This window comes from Poecilia formosa, unplaced genomic scaffold, assembly GCF_000485575.1.
Source record: "Poecilia formosa unplaced genomic scaffold, Poecilia_formosa-5.1.2 Scaffold19, whole genome shotgun sequence".
NCBI lineage: Eukaryota > Metazoa > Chordata > Actinopteri > Cyprinodontiformes > Poeciliidae > Poecilia > Poecilia formosa.
In genome coordinates, this window is record NW_006799958.1 from 3,464,285 (window position 1) to 3,478,926 (window position 14,642).

Genomic DNA, 14,642 nt, shown 5'->3' on the forward strand with positions numbered 1-14,642 from the left:
CAGGAAGTGGACGATAGCTAGAGCTGGGCATTCTGGGTAAACAGAACCAAAACAAACGTATGAGTCTAACGCTAACACAAGTAATGTCTGGCGGTGTTTTGCCAAAGACAAAAGAGAAATACTACAATTGTTTAAAAAAAAAAGAAAAAAAAAAAAAGAAGGAAGTTGCGCTCAGCGTCTTCTTCTGGGGTTTTCGTCTCGTTTGCTTCAGCGGTTCTTGGTGCAGAGCCACCACAGGCGAGAGGACGAAAAGGCTTCTCAAAGGATTTGATTCGTCTGACAGCGCAGTGAGAAAGTGATCCGCACAAACAAACCTGGCAGCTGCGATACCCAGAACAACCACGTCTACCGGACTATCAGGCTGTGAAAACATCTCAAACAGAATCTCAATCTGACTCTCATGTATACTTTACAAAACACCAAACCGTCACTAGTTTTTCTGAGCCAATCAGAAATCAGTAGATTTGCTGGTGTACTTTGATCATTCAAGTCTGCTTGAGCTCCAACTGAATGCCAAACATTTCCTTTAGGACTCTTTGCTAGAAAGTCAAATTCATGATTCCTTAGATTACGGTGAATCGTGTAGATCTTGTACGTAGAACCAGGAGGACAGGTGAGCTTATATACTGAGGGGTATTTGGATATGACAAAGCAACCAGATGAGCTAATCAGAAGCAATGAGAGTGGCAGAGTGCAAGCAGGCAAAGTGAGATTAAGAGTCTATTTAACACAGGGCAGCTGAATCAAGACTCAAAGAATCTACAAGTCAAGGGAAAAACAACGACACTGAACAGAACGCGAGAACAAACCAAAGAATCTGATATAGCAACACAATTTAAGCAAGAATAATTCACCAAATATGGCAAGACATCAAAAGCAATAATAATAAACACAAATACAAATCAAAATGAAAACCCAAACACTCAAGGATTGTGACACATGGATGCAATTTTATCCAAGTCTCTTTGCTTATAAAGCTGAATATTGAGCCAAGCAGTTATTCCAGGTTTTCTTTGTGTGCCACCCAGTGTGGCTTTTAGAAGAAGACAAAGAAGGAGAATTAATGTGTGACAAAGATAAAATGAAATAAAGTGAGACAAGAAATACATTTTTCACTGGACAAAAATGAGCTCAAGTTTTTTTTTTTTTTTGTTAATCAAACACATTTACCATTTCTCTAATATCTAGAGAATAAACTAGATCGAAATATTTAGTATTTTATTAAAGAATTAACATTAATCTTGGATGAATGCCTTGCAGGCAGCAGACATCTGATCATCTTTAAAATAATGTCTGATTTTAACCCACCCATCAATGGATGAGCAAACCAGGTTTGGACTTTGTAAAAAAGTTTTAATGCTAATATTTGTCCCATTTTCCTTCCTTTTTCTCATTTTTTATCATCTTTAAACCACAAATGTTGGGAAAATGTTTTGCCAACATTCACATAATCTTTTATACCCCATAATGACAGGAAGGGAAACGTGTGTGTTCATGTAAAAATCGTTGCAACGGTTTAAGTCCGGAGCAAACACCTATGTGTGATTAATGTTAACACTAAAAGATGCAAATGTCTGTTACTAATTAGCTGCCGATCAAAAAAGGTTAACTGGCTACTTCAGTCGTACGTTTTTGTCTTTCAAGGCACTTTGTAGAAATTACAAGGTGATTTCACAAAAATCTCTTCATCTGGCTTCATCATCACTGGGCAAAAGAAAAGAGGACGTTCACGACAAGCTCTGCATGAGCTCCTTTGATGAGAGAAGCGACATTAATCAAAGCATTTGGTCCCATTGCATATGTATTTATTTAAATTTTCCATAAAAAAGAAAAAAAAAACTTTAGAGGAGACGGTGTAAAAGACATTTCAGTGAAAATCCCCGTCTGTCTGAGCCATGTGATGCAGGCAGGAGAGACAGGAGAGCTTACCGCACCGGTCATTAAGTTTTACCGCAATAAAAGCAAAGAGCTGCACTTTTAAAAGAGAGCATGATTAACTGGGACCACACTGAAACACGCCTTGCACTAAGGGTTCGCTAATGTTAGCCTCCCGACTTAGCAGAGTGCTTTAAATGTAAACAGTGGGAGCATGAAATACAGCTTCAGGTAGCGAGTGATATTAGACTTTATTTTAAATCAAAATAATAGATATTTTGATTTCATGCTATAAAAATACATCCCTGAAGATATCAATTTCATTTGGACAAAATTTATGGCAGCCTCTCGCCTCCCTAACTACATATTTGTCCTTTTCAGAAAAAGGAAGGACAGAAGACGCTGAAGAGTTATAATTATTATGACATCATTAAAATGAAATATGCTATTTGGCATATAATTTACTGCTCATGCTATTTTTATATCTAAAAAAAAAAGGGATAATTCCTTTAGAGTTCAGCGGATACCAATAATCATCTACAGTTTTTCACGCAAAGGAAGGAAAACGATCTAATTATTGTTTGGTTAAACTTATTGGGGCCTTATTGTCCCTAAGAAAAAATCACCCTGCTACCTGCTACATTTCACCTGCTGACTACTCACAGCTACACCGCACAACCCCACTTTCTAAAAAAAAAATATCAAAGCAGCTGTTCAGATCTGATCAATTTAGGATAATTTGTCGTCTTTTTTTACATATTGAGCACCTTCTGGACCGAAAACTGTTGCATGATTAAGGCCACACTCAAATCCACCGATGAGTTTTTCCTCGCTTTATTTACAGCTAAAATAACTCACTTTTATGGAGAGTGTAGGGTAGAGGAAGATCCATTGGTGCCCTAACATTGATCATCCCCCTCATGAAACTCGGCTGCATTCTTTTCTCATTTGCAAACAAAAAGTAAATGATCCTGTTACTACCAGGAAACTTTGATCCTCTGGTGCTGAGACAATTTTATTTTATTGTTTGTTTTTATTTTTTTGTGCAGCCAACATCAAGCAAACCAGCACTCAAATGTACAAATGTCGGCTCCAGTCTGTCCTGCTGGAGGTGATTTCGCAAGGTGAGTGCGCGCCCGCGTCTCATGAATGATGATTTCACCGTCAAACGGGCTCAAGGCTGTCTGCAACTGGAGTGATTCACTGATCAACTCTCAAACAGACACGAGGACGCGCAAGCAGCAAAAACCCACACAGAGGATAAAGGAGGTAGCTGAGGGATAGAGAGACTGAGCGATCGACTTATAATTCAGTAGCCTGCGTGAAGCCCTTCTGCCCATACACTCAGCCTCCATCCATACAGTATCTTATTCTCCACGCTGCTTTTCAAATGACCCCATTCATTAAAAAAAGGGGGTTTTCACCAACTTGGATGGCCTACGACTACAAAGACCTCAGAGATTGGTGTGATTTGCATAAAAGAGAAGGAAAAACAGAATAATTTTCAACCCAAGTCCAGGGAGAAGTTTGGTGTTTACCAGCAAACTTTGGGGGGAGAGGAAAAAAAAAAGACAAGAAAAGAAGGAAAAAGAAACTGAAAGCAGAAAGCGCAAGGAAAGCGTTAAAAAGTAACGGGGGGTGGGAGGGGGGGAGGAATCTGAGTGCAAGCAAGTAGAGCATACTCACCGGCTAAGCATCACTGGGGTGTGAGGACTGGAGGCTGAGGGTCCGTCTGTCCTTTTCAGATTGATTCTGGAAGAAAGGAGAGAAAGAAGAGGGGTGAGTGGTGGTGGTGGTGGTGGTGGGGGGGGAGTCTGAAGACTCACTCACTGCGCTGTGGCTGAGCGGAGCGCAAAGCCACAAAGAAGCTGGTGCTCTCGTAAACAAACCGCCAACTTTTCAATGGGGCAGGGAAGGCGGAGCAGGAATGCTCTGTAAACTCAGCAGCCTGCTCCGGGTTGAGGGGGCTGCAGGGCTGGGGGTGGGGGGCGAGCGGGGCAGGGAGCAGCCAGTACATCAAGCCTAAAGGCCCGAGAGGATAATAACAAACCAGAAAGTTCAAAACCATTTATTAAAGCCTGTAAAAACGTAGGAGGCCTTGCGTTGCACCGAACTGTAGGGGAACAATGTGGATGTAAATGAGGTGAGCAGATGCCCCACTGTGTGTGTGTGTTTTGGTTTGTTTTTTTTTTTCTCTCTCCTGCAAACACAGATGCTAATATGGTGGAGTGCATATTAGCATTGGTTCCAAGCTTTTTGATCTCAATGCCACAGAGCAAATTGGAACAAATGGCCCTCGCTCGGTTTCTACGGCAACCTGAAGGAGCCGCTCAGACATGCGATCCCTCTTGTGCCATCGGCTGCCGCTGCGATATGGCTGCCGTTTCCCTAACCTCCACCAGGAAGAGTAAACGGGGACAAAAGGACGGATCGATTATTGTCGCCCCCCCGCTCTGGGTGAGGCTTGTGTCGGCTGCCGAGATGAGAGGCTGTGGTGCTGCTGAAGCTTAACGGCACGAAAGGAGTAATGAAAACCTGTGAAAGAAATTATAACGCCGCCTGAAATTTTATCATTCAAAAACGGTAGTTAACCTACAAAGTCCTTAAAGGGTCTCTAGCACCAAACCTTTAACAGCCTCCATAAAACGAGGGATTCTTCGGAAAAACCTTGGCTAAACCGACATTGTCTCTTAAAACATTTTATTTCCCACACTTTAAATAAACTGGAACTACTTCATAAAAACCAACTTGACGCTTAAGAATTCAGCTCGTGTTATCGATCGCTGCCGCCCTGCTTGTTTTTATGAATATAAAATCCCATCAGACCTTAAAGGACAGAGTCGCTCTGAAAGCTTCTCACAGTTTCATCGCATCCAAGCTAAAATTCTGCAGTTTATCATATCGCAAAGTGATAGAGTAGAATAGAAACTTTATTGTGATTGTCAAAAGGAGCTAAAAAAAAATGCAAAAAGGTTGGTTTGTGCACGTGCGTCCACATACATTCCTGTCAGGCACAGAGAATGTTTTTGACTGCAATAAGTCTGGTGAAATAAATGCATGGTTTCCAAAGTGTTTTGCAAATGAAAAATCTGAAATCTGTTGTTTGCATATGTATCGTGCAATATAACACCAGACTGAGCCTTTTGAGCCATTATTTTTTTGCTAATAGCTAAAGCTCATTCTTAAAGGAGACATAAAATATCCTGTTTTGCCACAGATGCTCGTTTATGCTTACGTCTAATCTTAGACTACACCTTTATAGCAGATTACTTCTTGCTCTGCTCTAAGCTGTTGCTCTGTCTGTCTGGTGTTCTTTCCCTGCTGGACGTTGAACCTCGGCTCCAGTCTCATGTTATCTTATTCTGCCTCTGACAGGTTTTCTCCCAGGATCCTCTTGTTTTCAATCAATCAGTCAAGTTTATTTGTACGGCACATATTTCAGCAACAAGACAGTTCAAAATGCTTTGCATCTCTAAAAAAAAACAACTACAATGTCACCGATTGTGAAACACTACACTTTGTCAAGCGCCATCATCAAAATCAGCAGCAAACATCAAACATCAACACAACGTAATGCTGACGTTAATCCTGGTGGTGTTTTTGTTCAGGGCAGTGTGTGGTACATAAACCTCTTAGACCTTCATAGAGTAGCTATATGTATGCAGACAATAAATCACATGCAGGTGGACTCTACCGGCTCGGTAAGAAACTTCTGCAGGCAGCTGGTTCCACTGGTTTTTCATTTCGGGGTAGCAAATGAAAACCTAGTATTAATTTCCTTCCACTTTCACAATTATCCACTATTTAGTTTTGGTCTGTCTCATAAAATCCCCCCCGACCCAAAAAAAAAACAAAAACAAAACATTAAGTTTGTGTACTAACATGAGAAAATGTTGGAAAAAAGTGAAGAAAACTGACTACTTTTGTATTTTTCACGTGTCAGCTGGGAAAGACAGGAAAACAAGGGACGCTCAGACGCAGCTGAGCGCTAATGGAAATCGCTCTCAATTAAACATCCAGCTCACAGTTCTCCAGCCTGATGCCGAAGCACTTAACAGTCCACGGTTTACAAATGGAGTAAAGAGGATTTTCTCTGGAGTTAAGCTGAGAGTTTAGGGGTGAGTGGCGGGAAGTGACAACTTAGACAAAAAATAAAAAACAAAAAGAAACAGAAAAACAACATGCCTGTAATCGTCAGTGTCACTGTGACGTCAGGGTTTATCCTCTGCAACAAGCGTAATCTGACACACACACACACACACACACACACACACACACACACACACCAGTTTTCTTTAATGACATGTGCAAGATTCCTCAACCTTGTTTCCATTCAAAGCGTTTTTTTCCTCTCCATACCTGACAGGGTTGTGACAGTATTTGCTTTACACTGATGGGTAACTAGGCAGAAGCTTTGGTGTCCTTGGGACAGAACGACAGGACTGTATAGTCCTCATTTCTCCATCTGTGACCGTGATGCGGATGAGGCGAGCTGATTACTTCAGAGGAGGACAGGAGGAACACCAGAGGAGACAAAAATAAGAGCAACGAAACTCTTATTTTGTATCATAAGCCTGGCGGGCCACCAGGCTTTACTTGTGCTCCCACCAAGCTAAGCATTGCTTATTTATTTAAATCTTTTTAAAATGTTTGCATTTTTTAAGACTTTATGGTTGGTGTTCAGGAATTAATCTTCAATCTTTCAATAACACATGATGATCAAGTGATATTCTCAACTTTCCTGCTAACTTTAAACACTTTTTAACTCAAAAACACGACGGGCTGCTGAATGGATGACCTGGCACCCAACCACCACACTTAGCCAGTTTTCTGAGGGAAACCTTGACATAGACAAAGTTTTGTGAATATTTGTAATAGAAACGCAGCCACTGTTGTCTGATCCATCAACGATCTCTGACATCCAGAGTGTCTTTGCACATAATTACACAATTGTGTTGAATGTAGCGTTTGGTTCTAAAACCTTTTTTTGTTTTTTTTTTTACCTATGTTTGGTTTTCAGTGGTTGCTTTCAAGATCAAGTTGTGCAACTCAAATCCTTAAAATTCCTCTCCAGATTCCGGGAAGAGAAGCAGCACACACTCCAATGAAGACCAAGGAGGAAGTAGGTGAAGAGGGAGAGCTATGAAACAACAGGAGTTCAGCTCACATAAAACATGCATGCAGACTCAGAGGAACACACAAACGTTCACACGGTGCGCTCCAGCAGCCTCTCTTCGTGGGCTGCAGAGGAAACGTGTCTAATTAGCAGGAAATTATACAGCTCACAGCTTTCCAGCATGAGGCTGCAGCAGAGAACTGACGCTAAGCAAACTTTTTTTTTTTTACCATAAAGTCGAACACACAATACAAAAAGGACACAAAGGGAAGATAACTTTGACAAGTAGCTCGTAGAAGTCACATTAATTAGACAGTCCTGTCATGCAATCTGTTTGGGGCAGAATTTGTTGCATCATTTCTCAATCCAGTCAGTTTCTATATGAATTGCGACAGTGAAGTGGGTTAAGTCAGCCTAAATTAATCACTACCAGGAAAGCAGAGGCAGTCGGACATTTATCTATGTTTGTAGGGAAAAGGAAAACACTTTATGTTGGAGGAGGGCGTGAGTCACCATCAAAAAGTCACAGATTTCTGTGGGAGGATGACAGATAATCTACAGGAACCAACAGGTCAAAAGGTAACCAAATACATTATCTAATGACCAGAAATGACTGGCTTTATACTCGACCTTCCTTGACTGGTCACTTAACTTTTCAAAACGTTTTTACAACCATCAGTCTCTCAGTCTTTGACACATTTCCTAACAATATCACTTCACTGAGGTTTGGAGACATTTCAGCAGCTTTTTTTTCTCTTTTAAATTCACGCATTTGAGAGTTGGCCGTGTCTTCGGATGTACAACATTTTGGCACACGGAGAAATTCAAAGGTAGACTCAATGGCTGGAGGGCATACAGGTCTGGTATAGCTGCAGTAAAACAAGCCCAAGTTATCACCCTTCACATTCCCTCCAAAAGTTCATGCAAGATGTTGATGCGCTGAGCACAGCGCGTTGCATTTCTTCTGTGCGAATTTCACATTCTGGCCTGCGGCTGCTGAACTTTCTGGAAAGCTCACATGGTCAGAAAACTGGCAGCTGTCTTTAATATTGAGGACATTTTGGATTTTATGTTGTTTGGACATGAACTCGCAACCCCCTTACCAGATTGATGGGCGGCGGCTGTTGCTTCTCAAAGCGATTTGCTTTCCGTTTTTGGCATTTTGTTAACACATACTCGTCTGCTCCAGAGCAACTAAAAAAAAAACTGCTTTTATAGAGGCGCTCACACTTACTGATGATCAATTAAACAACAGCAGAACCAATTCTGGTACTTTTCGTCTGAATTCATATGAAAGCAGCAGGAGTTTGACTGTAACTGAGCATCACTTAAGGTAACTTAAGTCTTTTCTTTGAAGTGAATCAACTTTTCCATAAACATGATAGCTGGTGGCTCATTGCAATATGTGGGAGTAACAGCAGGAGCTCGTTTCACTGTGATTACATTTTTTTGTTTTGTCTTTTTTTTTATTACATCTTTCTCTGTGGACGCCTGCTTCACAGCTAGATGTTTCATAGTCTGAAGGGTAGTTATAATAGACTAGTAACTTGTTTCCTCCTGTTAAATAAATGCAAGACCTACAAGGACATTGCAGTGTTCACATCTAAAACCAATTAGTTCAGTCAGGTCAGATTGTGGTAATTACGCAGCACAAAACCCCTTAAGGGTCTTGTGTTGGAAAAAAAAAACACCAACCTCATGCTTGGGTTTTGCAAGAGAGAAAGCTATTTAAAAGAAAAAAAAAGGAATAAGGTTGGGAAAAAAAACCCCCTGAATTTTAGCACGCTGATATTACAATGAATCAAACCCAGGGAGATAGAGACGGTTACACTGGTTCAGTAATTTAACGCACCCAAAAAGACCCGTGGCTATGACCTCACGGAAGCGCACATCCACGTTTTGAAAAGGTCAACTCCCACACGCGAGACGGTTTAATTTGCAAAACCCGAAACCATGGCATCGCGTTGACAGGCGGAGTCATCCGTTACCTTTCTTCTCTCCCGGCAGCCCGGCTGGGTTTCCATCCCGGGTCTCATATGTCGCCCGACTCTCCATCGCGGCACTTGACACCTGTTTATATACGGCCTGACCTCCGACCCCCTCGCTCCCGGTTCTCAGGGATGGCTCTCGGGTGGGAGGGGGTCACCTGCGCGCCGCTACAGAGGGAGTGGTGACAATTTGCTAAAAGGCCGTGGTCCTGAGAGGAGAATGAAAGCGTCTCTGACGACGCGCTGAGCGGCCCACGCTTCCGCTCCTCCATGCCGTTGATGTGAATGCGTGTCCCCGCAATTCTGTTTTAATGAAAACAGAATACCAGATCTTGAGTTATGCTTATGCGTTTCCATCTGATTGCTCACTGGGCTTAAGTGGGGCTCTGTATTAATTAAGTGGCACCTCCATTAAAGAAGCCCCGGGCTCATAATACATCAATGTAAGCCGTAACACTACAAACTGCACGGCTAACCAAATAGCTTAAAGAGATGATGGAGAGCTCGCCCCGGCTTCAAAATACATCCTACGTATGACATCAGCTTCAACGTGCTGGATGTAATCAGGACAGAGTGCAGCTGGGAAACCATTCGTCACTGACAGATCAGGTTCTTTTTTTTTATAAAAGTGAGGTTTTGTGACATTGTATTCAGTAGCTGCGTTTCCATTCACCAGGTAATTGTGCAGTTTACGGAAATAAATTAGCTTAATGGAAACCTGCCTATTTCGATTAAAACGAGTTTTTGCTCTAGCGTATTTCGCAAAACACTTTTTCCGCATCACGAGTCACGTGATCGACGACCTGGAAGTTACGACTGGTGGTAAACATCTAAAGTAGATTCTGACGGAGAAGACCGGAAGTGGTTGGAGGAGGACGGTTTTTTTTAAGGACTTAAACGTATCGGTGTGTGATTTAATTTGCGTTTCTTATCTAATGGAAACACTGCAATTGTGAAACTGTGTTTTATTTTTACATTTGCTGAATATCAACAGTTTGGTGCATATTTGTAATGGAAACCCAGCTGGTGATAGTTCCTGTACCAGCAGTGGGGATCATATTGGAGAGAAACATGAACTCAGAGCTGGTCGAGATAAACTCGTTTTAGCGATTTAAGACGACTCAAACTCAAAATGTTCTCTGGTCAGCTATTGTGAGTTCAGTGGGATAATTTCCAAAAAAAACACTAAGAAACCACAGGAAAGCACTGCCTTGGGTGACATCGCCAGTGTTGTTTGGCAAAAAAAAAACAAAAAAAAGAGTAGCGCATTTAAAAATAGTCTCTCATGAAAATGTAGATGGTTTATATACACCAGTGTAAAGTTGTGTCCTAAGAATCTGAATGTTTTGAGTTTGACTTGTTTTGAAAAATGATGTAAGAGCAGCTGTTAGCCCTCCAACACAAGGATTTTGTTGAAGTTTTGTACAAAGCCACGGTAAAACGGCATATCGCTCCTATAGCTATGGGAACTATGAGTGCTGACTTTATAGCATCACACTTTAAAACATCAGATTTATCCCTTCAATGTGGCATTTCCTCAGTTTTATCAAGCTACATTGTACTACCGTGAAGACTTTCAAGGCTACAGCGTTTCTGACCTGAAAAGTCACAGAAAAACAACTTGCTTTGTGTGACAACTTCTCTCCCTGTGCATTTGTATCCTCCCCAGCTGTAATGCGCATAAATACGGCTGCTGCTGGGATTCTTCATTAAATATTGACTTTTTGTTTTCCTCTGTAAAACTCCAGCATGACTTGGGCATTCGTCCTTATTTCCACTCTCGAAAACTAGATTAGAGGCCGCTACCTCGGAGGATGAACGCAACGGCCTTTTTTTTTTCTTTTTCCAAGAGTGGTTCTGCTGATTGGAGTCTTGCTTTTCATATTTAGCCAATTATGTCTCTGTAATTAAGTTTCTTATATTGCTCAGTGAACAGAGTGTGATTTGTTGATCTTCAGATGTTGTCCTAAGGTCAGGAGACACCAGATTGAATTTAGTGCAGACAAAATGATTTTACGCAACTCTGTGTGGCCCCGTTAAAAACACTCAACTGATGCTTTGACAACAATAAAGCTGTGATTTGTTTGGTGGAAAACAAAAAAATCATCTTTAGATTTTTTTTCTAATTCACCATTTCCCCGCTGCTTACCGTTAGCAATGCTAGCCGGGCTAATAGCTAGCAAAAGATGTAGAGAGCTCAAAATATCACCTCAATTATCTGTTTTTCATTCCTATATCTTCTTATGTTTTACTTGTTCAAAAGAAATCAGAAATCCCAACAAGGAGCGTCAGGAGGCTTTACTTTTATCATCGCACTGCACGTCATTGTGCTTCATCTGATTCGTTCTGAGACACTCGAGCGCGCTGTCCAGTCTCCAACATTAAATGTTACTTTTTTTTACTCCACATTTCATTCGGCTCACTCCACGTGTGCACGCCTTAAGCCTTATTAGCAAAATGAAACAGACATGACTAGACTCCTTGTTGTGGTTTCAGTGAGTAACTGTATTCGTGCCAGTGTTTTAGCTCGATAATCAGACACCATATGCTCGCGAATAAATTTGCACAACGACAAAGTTGGCCTGCCGGGACCAGGAGTGACAAAAGAATAAAAAAACTGGAGCAGAACATCGGAGGGACGTGTTTAAAATGTTTAAAGACGCGTAATCTTCCATGCTTTGCTGGAGGAAAATGAATTCTGGCTTTTCATTTATTTTACTGTTTAAACATGAAAAACCTAATGGGCCAGTCAGACAAAAGAGTGCGCATCAGAGCAACTATTCCAGTTTGGAGTTGAATTCACGTTTTGAGCCTAAATACAGCGTTTATTGAAGATAAAAAGGTGATACTTATTTGACAATATAACACAGTGGATTAATTATATCCGCATGGTTTATTCCTAGAATCTGAAGGCGAGACCCTCAGAGTGGACTTCTTCAACTAAAATCTCAAAAACATAATTTTTACACTTAAACCGCCGTCAGGTTTGTGTTAGACTACTATTTATGGATTTATCAGAATATTTATCGGGAAATTGAGTTTGGTGGCACCATGTCGTTACCGACCTTTAGAAAATGTAAAGCGTTTTCAGTCAGAGCAACAATCCGATATAAAAGCAAAGTCGCATTTTTAAGCGGATGTGAACCTGAATCCGAAGCTGATGAAACTACGCCTTCATCTGCAACGTGAAACAAGGCAGGACAAGACAAACGACACAAACGTATTGGACCGTCATATTTCCAAAACACTTCATATTCCTGCATCACATCTCAGCAGAGGGAAAAAGCTTTAACAGAACCAATGCAGCAAAAATAAAAATAAAAAATCCAGCTGAACTCCCAGAGTTAGTGGGTGGAAAAAAAAAAAACATACAGCAAAGCAGAGCTGAATGCTTCAATCACTTACACATTCAAATATATATATTGTTATTGAGACGAAAGCGTTTGTTTCCTGCCACTTGAATATTTACACCAACACACACTAAATAAACTCCAAGGTGTGGGCTATGGATGCGCTAAAAGGATTAGCGCATTATTAATTAGGCCATATGACAGCAGTTTGAGGGGTGGGGGGGAGATAAAATAAAAAATACCCCCACCAACAGATCCCCCACTGGTCAGATGCCATAAACTGGAGAAGTGCACGGAGCTGAGCAGAGTACATGTAGGCATCAGTGCTATTGAGGAAGAAAGAAAGCTGGTGGGCGATGAGGAGGAGGAAACGAGAGGGATGAAAGGGAGACAGCAGCACTGCAGTTCCGAGTGAATCCAAAGAAAGGCACATCTTTTGGGAAAACTATCTGTGAAAACACACACAAAAAAATAATAAAATTAAACTCGACTGTACAACAGGAAAGGGGGATCAGCTGCATTATGGCAGTCAGCATGCCTTTCAGCTACTGCAGCTTCGTAGCTCATATGCTTTTATACCCTCCACTATGTAAATTAGAAGCAGAACATTAAGTAAAACGTCCCCACCACCACCCTAATGCATTATGTGCATTAGGCAAACACTTTTTTTTTCCTTTTTCTTTTTTTTCTAGCTTGCAGCACTAAAATAAACCGGGTAAAGGACTATACGTCTCTTTGGAAAAGCAAAATTAAACGGAAAGACAGCACAGGTGACATTTTAATCAAACAATTCTCTCTGATGACTTTAGCAATTCACTCGTTATCAAAATTAATGGTTTAAAATATAACGCTGGAGCAATAGCGCCTCATGTAAGTAATTGATTCTATTTCAAATAAAGGCAATAATTGTCTTATTTAGGCTTTTACGTCATGCATGACTGAATGTAATTGCTCCTTTCACTCAACATAATGTCGTTAGGCCTCCTAATATTCTCAGCCTACATCTGTGGACTGTTAGAAAAAAGAAACAGTGCAATTAAAAATACCACTGGAACTAGAAAGAACTAGTTAGTCCCAAAGTATAATGTTTGTTCTTTAAGAACACTTACATTCGAGGTTGTAGAATCTGAATTGGGTCAATATGTCCAAACTGAACTGAAATTTTTCATATCAGTTCTAAAGTTAAAAGTGAAATTTAAACAAAAACATGTAGTCCTCCTTCTATATGAGTAAAAACTAAATTTACCAGAATTTAGTTCTGAACTGCAGCTTTCAGAAAAGTTTTTGGTAGATTTAGCAGTGAGTAAAGTCTGCTCAGTCAGCATGTAACCAGTGCTAATACGTCTGCTAACCTGTGTGCGTGACTTCTTCTATGGTTTTATTTGAGTAAACACAACTGTGTTCTCTGCGTAAATTAAAATGTCACATTGTCCAACTGCTAGCGTACATAGAGTACTAAAGTAAAATGGACCGAAGAAAGAGCCTTGTGGGACGCCTTTGAGAAACATGGAAAACCAAATTTACAATTTCCAACACAAACAGCTTGAGAACAAGAAAGAAAAATATGAATAAAAATAAACAACTTTATAGAAACTTGTATCAGTTGCTTTCCTTCTTTTTGAAAGACAAAACAACTTGAAAGAAATTCTTTAACAAGGTGTCAGGAAAATTTATGCTGAATTGAAGTTCACTGGCCTCAAAAAGTAGCAGATATGTTGGTTTTCTGAACTGAATAATTGCTTTAAATAATCGTCATGTAGAGACAGATATTTTTTTTTCTTTTTGCACAATCATGGAGCCCCGAGTTCAAGACAAGTCCTCCCTTCTCTAAATAGATTTCAAAATTTGCTACGCTGCAGCCATGGAGGCCGAGGATACGAACACAAAGAAGAAGAAGAAGAAAAAAAAACAAAACACATGGAGCTGTGTGCCGCAAAACTTTGTAGAATACAAACAGGATACCGCTGGGATTGTTTCAAGATTGTTTCTGCAGTTGCACAATGTTGGGTCTCATGAAAATCAATTCGAACTGCTGGGAGCTCAGGCTGACTGCCGAGGTAGGATAGCACACAATGAACAAACATATTTTCCTTTGAATATATACGAGCAAATTGGGGAAAAAAAGAGGGTGGGAGCAAAACATATTGCACACCAGCACTGATTGATTGATTGTTGCCTCAGTTGTTCATTCTTATCAATTTTAAAATTATGCAAACATTTAACACAATTATTCACTTTCAGGATATACCACACCAAAAAAATAAATAAATAAATAAAAAAAAAACTAACCAGACAAAAATGTTATTCGCAAAG

The 14,642-nt window shown here is 40.5% G+C and overlaps 1 protein-coding gene across 1 annotated transcript in view; it reads right to left on the reverse strand.

Annotated features, from left to right (window-relative positions):
* LOC103134820 (semaphorin-5B) overlaps positions 1–14,642 on the reverse strand; it is a 234,322-nt gene that overhangs the window by 190,577 nt on the left and 29,103 nt on the right. Inside the window, exon 2 of the mRNA XM_007547273.2 lies at positions 3,562–3,627. The gene's annotated coding sequence lies outside the window, so the exon portion shown is untranslated. The remainder of the gene's footprint in view (positions 1–3,561; positions 3,628–14,642) is intronic.